Genomic DNA, 6,962 nt, shown 5'->3' with positions numbered 1-6,962 from the left:
TCCATCCCTTTGTACTATTGAAGCCCTCTAGTGTGACAGTTCTTAACCATTTATTTCAGTTCTTAACCATTTATTTCAGCTGCCTGAGAAAATATATAGCAGATTTTGGAGTCCAGGCCGAGAAGGAACCTCCTGTGGTGACAGGTACAAAGTGTGTTTTCAGTAGACACAATTCCCTTAAGAACTGCCCAGCCTCCACTATAGTAAGGTGCATTATAAGTAAAATCCATCAGTCAATTAGCACAGCATTAATTTTTGTGATTGTCAGCTCCCGTCACGGAAGCAGATGAGCTGTAGCAGGAGAAGAGCCCTTAGTCTAACCTAAGGCCTGTGTGTGTCCCAACTGTCAAGAAATAAAGAACTAAGATGGAAGTTTTCATGGATGTCTCTTGAGGTTTAATGTCTTTATTTCTTAGACACTGTATTTGCCTGCTTTTCTTATTTTCTTCATCTAGAATTCTCCACTCCTAAGCCAAAAATGAATACTTTTCTACCAATTGCTCTGTGGAGCAAATTTCATTCTTCCACCCCACTGAGTCTCCACTTTATTTCAAATCAGATGAAAATTGAGTGTGTTTTGTTGTTGTTGTTTTCTTTGAATATTTCTTTTTGGCATTATTTTTTTCTCCAATCACATTATTTAAGTGTGCATAGAGGGTATTGGAGCTATTTCTGCATTCCTGACTTACCTAAATTCCTGTTAAACTCAATGGATGTTTTGAGTGTGTAAGGATGGGACTAAAAATTGTATTCTGCATTTCTCCACAAGCGGTATCACTTATAATTAAGATTTCAAAGCAGTCAAGCAACAAATACAGCACAGGCAATTATAGTATCTTTTTATCAGATACCAACACAAAATGTCTCTCTATATGAAAATCTGGTGAGCAATTGGATAATGTGGTGTTTTCCCCTAAATAGAAAGCTAGTTTAAAAAATAAAAATAAAAATCCCACTAGTCATTTATACATGGTTGCTCTTGAATTTTAATGAGTACATATGCATATAACTTTTTCTAAAGGAAGCAAGAGAAACTTCTGTGATTTAAAGAGATGGTTAATACTGATTTTGCAGCTGAGATTTTGGTTACTAGCCCCGTCTCTTCATGAAAAGACTGCAATTTGCATTTCTGATGAAGACCAGAAGACCTGTGTGGATGTGTCCTTTAATATCAGTGTATCACTTCATGGGAGCGGTCATACCGAACTCAATGAGATTTTGTATGTTTATGAAATTATTCACACAAGCAGTTGCAATATCAGTGTCTTTTTTTGATGCTTTGAGTCTTTGTCTCATAGAGTTGAAGCTTTTGTTCAATATTTAGTGAGAGGGTGTGTGTTACAAAGAACATTGAAACATTAAAACTTACAAATCTCTTCAGACTATGTACTATTCTATGTAGTTTATTCTATCCTGAGTTCCAGAATCAGAGTAATTCAGGTTGGAAGGGATGTCTTGGAGGTAATTTGGTCCAATCCTCTCTTCAAAACAGGGCTAACCTCAAAGATAGATCCAATAGCCAAATATGAAATCCAATACAAGTAATTAAAAGCAGATTACCTGTAAACATAAAAGATTTTTTTTGTATATTCTGGTGGAAACCTTTTTCTGCTGAAGTCTCCCTAGTATCATTTTTAATCGTCACGATTGAATAGTTGACAGATAAAATGTATAGCATTCATTTTATGTGAAAAAAAAAAATCAAATATTTAGCTTTTACATCTAAGCAAAATAAATAAATATTAGCTAAGTGACAGTTCTGTCATTCAAGTTTCAATGTAGCTCACGTCTGCTTATTAAGTGTCAGGCTAAAATCTTGGCAGAAACAATACACTCCATCAGCCTTCTGCAAGTCATAAATTGGATTTAATGCCACTTATGCTTGTTTGACCAGCGGGAATCCCAGGAGTTCATGTGAACTTAAAAGACTAGTTAACACCTCATTAGCATCAAGGGTCTTCCAAATGATGTTTGCTAGTAACTTGTCTAGATCCACTGAGTGTACTAACTCATACTAACTAACCCTCCCTTGTCCCTCTGACTTACCAGTCTGTGGATGCTATTAGGTATTTAATCTTTGTTAATAAGTAATAACTACTTCTGCTTATTATCTAAATTGTTGGAAAAAATAAAAAATAAAGTAGAATCACAGTCCAGAGGAAGTTACTCAACTAAACAGAAAACTACCAGACAACTCACCTATAAGTCGTTTTTAAATTGAGTATAGTCCTTTTTTTCCAAAACTTGTGTTAAGAGACTGTGTTAAAAAAAAAAAAAAAAAAAAATCCACGTAATTTATCTCTAGATCTCTAGATCTCTAAAATGCAAAATTTATTTAGAGACTTAAGAGAGGGAACAGTAACTTTCTGTACTTGAGATTTCACTGAAGTCCTTCAGCAGAATTGAGACAAAGACAAAGCTAGCAGATTTCCAACAACTGAAAAGAGCACAAGACAAGAAGAAAAAAGGAGAACTCAATAGACCTGTGCCAAAATTGGGGAAACAGCGTTAGACATTGCAATGGCTACAGCAGAGCCACACACACTGTATGGTTCCTCCACTTAGCTCTTCTGAGTGAAACGACACAAGCAAAAATGCTGAGATTCCTCATTGCAGGGCTTATGTGGACATTTATTTCAAACAGAACTAATACTGTTGAGCCCATATGTAAAAGCCTCTCCAGAAAATTACAAATACATTCCCATCCAGCCTTTCATTTAGATAATATGAAGTATCCCTAATTGTTTCTGTGGCACTTGATTTGTGCTGGAGGAGGACAGTAAGAGTGTTACCCCTCGGGGAACAGGGATTGGCATGAAAATGAGATGTGAGTCCTGTCGGGCTGCCTGGCGTGTATGAAATTTTAACCAGATAAATCCCGATACAAGGAATTTTGTTGGGAGATGCTGAACAGTTGTGCAACTTCTGAAAGTTGATTTTTCCTGCTCTGATAGTAATTGCAATGACTCAGGATTCATTTTAGCATAAAAAGAAAGGTAATGTCAGTGCTTACAGGCCTGAGGCCAATCAATTGAAATGGTTTGGAAAGGATAATTATACCTGCACGAGGACTAGCTGTGTAATAGCACTTTCCAGCCCAATTAAGACCAAATGAAGGAAGGGCCAATTTGTTACTTCCTTAACTACTCTGTGAAAAAGTGGTTTCAATACCCTAGCAATAGAAGCTGGTTTATTATTTTTTTCCTGAGGTGATTCCCTGATACTTTTTAGGGACGACTGGGGGGATCTTGTGTATAGTCATGAAGTGAAGCATCACAGATGTGCTGGCATTTTAGTATCCAGAAGAGAGGGAGTGGGGTGCTTTTACACAGCACTGCATTTTGTTTCACGTAGTTAAACTAACCTGGCCAGAATCCCAGCCTAAGCAACCATAAAGGGATTTTTCTTAATCAGGGAAAGATGAGACAGGAGAGGATTCTCTTTGCCATCCAGAAGAGCAGCAGGTTTGGGCCATTTTACCACTGATAAGAGCTAGATCAGGCTTCAGGCTGCCTGGATGTAGGACCTGCTGCCATGCAGCTTTCCCTAGGGTTTGCCTGCTCCAATGTGAAAAAAATTGCAACGTGCATCTTTAAGTGTAGGTGTGGGAATATGCATGGGTGTGCAAACACACCAACCCTTTGCAAACTAACGCAGGGATTGTGTGCCAATGAGCACATACTCACATAAATAAGCGGGCATGATTTTCACCAGGGGGATGGAAGTAACAGAGTGTAAGAGGCTTTTAATCCTTCCATGAATCCTTATCTTTCATTTCCCTGCTCTTGTGCTGGCAGCGCAGCTGGCACTGGCCTCAGCTCCCCCATGGTAAAAGAAAGTTGGTTCTTTTGTTTTGTTGTTTTTTAATCAAAAGTTAAAAGTGAAGGCCCAAAACTCATTTTGTGCAGTTAGACCAAGATAGCAGTACTGTACAGAAAGGGCAGCACTAGTCTCTTCAGGGTTGTATCACAGTACCATGTGTTTTTTTTTTCCTCTGCCAGTCATTCTTTTGAGCTTTCTAATTAAGGCAGCCCTTCCCTGGTTAGAAATGCAGGCATAATTTAGGCAACAGATAGCTCTACCTTTAATAAAGTGACAAGACCCTTGGTCACTTGGTGCTGGTAGCACGCAGCCCCTCCTTCATAGTTGTTTTGGGTTTATTTTCATCTCAGCTTCTAAGACGAAAAGCAGGAGTCAAAGCAAGATGCTGAGACAGGGACCTGGTAAGAACTTTCTCCAACCATTTAGTCACTTCTGCCTCTCCTAGTCAAAATGATGCTCACATTTATATTGTTTTCTGCTTAATGTGTATAGTGTTTTGGTACAAAATGTATTTTTTCTTCTTATGACAGAAACTAGAAAAATTAAGTGATGTTAAAAGACCACTGAAAGCCAGAGTAGATCCCCAGAAAAGACTGCACAGCTCATGATCTTTAAGGAAAGGACAGCACTAACCTCTCAAAGACATTGCTCTTACTGGTTCTGTGTATATTTTAAGGCAGTGGCTAAGCAACATACTTGGATCTTTATTGTGAGGGTGACAGTCTCCAGCACTGAGGGATGCCCAGTTCCAGATTTCTGGTTTCATCATTTCTGTAAAAGAAGGGTTTTTCCTATGACCTGGGAGAATTCAGCCTAGATACTCAATCCTCACTTCACCTATTTGATCAGTACTCATGTATATTCCTGATTGAAAGACAACCAGATTAGCTTTGTTGCCATAAGGCATGCAATAAATAATAAACCAAGAACGTTTTGAAGGCATTAATATTGCTAATACAGCTGCATTAAAACTGCATGGGGGAAACACGATGCATCTGCCCATCCTATGGATCCAAAGCCCAGGTTTTTCCAGTAAGTAAATAACAATGAGATTAAATAGAGATGCATTTACCTGAGATGGGAATTCAGTAGTTTGCCCCAGAAGTGGCGCAGTAGCGACTGTTGCCAAGATGACCAACTAGAGATGCCGAGACTAATTAATAGAACAACGAGCTGACCCTGCTGGGATGCCTGCATGTAGCAGTCTCAGTTTAACTGTAACCAAATGATGCTGATCAGGACATCAGACATCCAGACACAGCATGGGCAACAAAACTGCCAATATTTCTACATCTAACTAGCATTATTTTCTTTAAAATAGCCTTTGTGGTGAACATGCCCTCCCAAACAAGGACGGCAGTAGATGAATAGGTAGCAAAGAAGTCCACTTCCAGTATCTTGGCCGAATTCCAACTTCAGTAATTACACTGCTTAAATTCTCCCTACAGCTCTACTAAAATAAAGCCTTTTTCAGCTTCTCCCGCAGCATTGTGCAGTATTTCTGTGTAGCTGTTAAACACTAAAAAACATCTCCTCTGATTAAAATTGCAACGGGAATTTAGGCAGACAGAATGCTATTACCGGAGTCTGAATTTGGGCAGAACACCAAGATTAACTTACACTTGCAATGGGATCAAGAGATCTCTGCTGACCCTTTTAAGTGTCAGAGCCTTTTAAAAAGGCAGAACAGGCAATAGCTCACTGTGCTGCCTGAATGCAAACTCAGGCTTGGGACCTCTGCAGCTGGAAGTGGCTGCAGTACTGTTTCCTGACAAATAAAAGCCTTTGGTGTTGAGGAGTATTTTATCAGAATTTACTTAGTTAGAGATATTTATGGTATGAATTGTTGACAAAGAGAAGTTTCAGCAACTTTAAAGATCTTTTTTCTTGTTTGTAAAAACTTAAAATATTAAGCCTAAGCTTAATATTAAAGCAAGCCGAACAAGGCCTGCAGTACTAGCAAAAATATTCTAGATTGTGCTAAGTATCTCGAATATTTTTTGTAGCCTCTAAACTGGGACCAGATGTTTCTTGGTGCTTCAGTTCAATGTTGATCCGTCCTAACCAGTTCGTTGCACCTCAGGTTTCTGCCAACCTTTTCAGCTCTCCTTACCCCGGCAGTGGTTGCGCACCAGAAGCATCAGCTTGGTTGCACTGCCTGGCTTTGAAGATATCACTGTCCTTGCAGTTTGGATTGTGAATGCCATCATTATCTAGCAGCCCACAGGGATGTCCATGGAAGTGCTTCTCCTTCAGGGACGTAATTCCTGCCTTTTGAGGTCAGTGTTGAACAATCCACCCCGCAATCTGAACCTACTAGCACGTAGGTGCAGCTGCCAGACATGTCCACTGACTGGTCACACAGGTACAACTCCACCCTGATGAAGCTACCACCAGAATCAGACCCAGCAGAAACTCCAGCCAGCCTCCATGGTGCAGGTGGAAAGCGTGGGTCCAGGCTGAAGTGACAGCAAGCAATACCTGAACCTTAAATCTGCTCAGAAAGTCTAATTTCTACAGCACAAGCCTTCACTTAGCCCTTCTCCTCCTTTAGGATTTTTAGGCAGTATCCATCTTTACGGATTTCCCTTTTTTCTTTTGGAGGAAATCCCACTCCTTGCCTGAGGCAATCCTACTTCCATCCTGGTTTTCCCCACCTCTTCCATCACACAACTCCTGGACCATTCTGCTGTCTCTATGTTTATTAGTTATGGACATTCTCCTTTCTCCTTTCACACAGTTACGTGAGATAAAGCCTTCTGGGGGTTTGTTTGCTCTGACAGAACACTGGAGTAGCTGTCAGTTCAGATGACAGGTGGAAAGACAGTTCATCACTTTGCTGATGGCTCTTTTAGTTAGACTACAGGAGTGCAATCTCAGCGTGCACCACAGAAAGCTCCTCTCCCCCCTTTCCTTTGGTACATGCTCATCCCAAGGCAGTACTAGGAATGACGATTTCCATGCTTTCATTACCCTTACAAAGTTGTTAGCAGTTTCTGATGGAATTTTTCAGTCTGAACTTTGAGTAATGCCTTTCACAGCACACTCCAGTAGCTCCCAAGTGTCCTAATGGTCTACAAAGCACAAGCTGTGTTTTCCATGCGTTTTGGCAGCAGCTGAAAGATATTTTCCAGTTCTGT

This window comes from Netta rufina (assembly GCF_964035555.1).
Source record: "Netta rufina genome assembly, chromosome: 8".
Classification (NCBI taxonomy): Eukaryota; Metazoa; Chordata; class Aves; order Anseriformes; family Anatidae; genus Netta; species Netta rufina.
Note: the sequence above shows the minus strand (reverse complement) of the source record.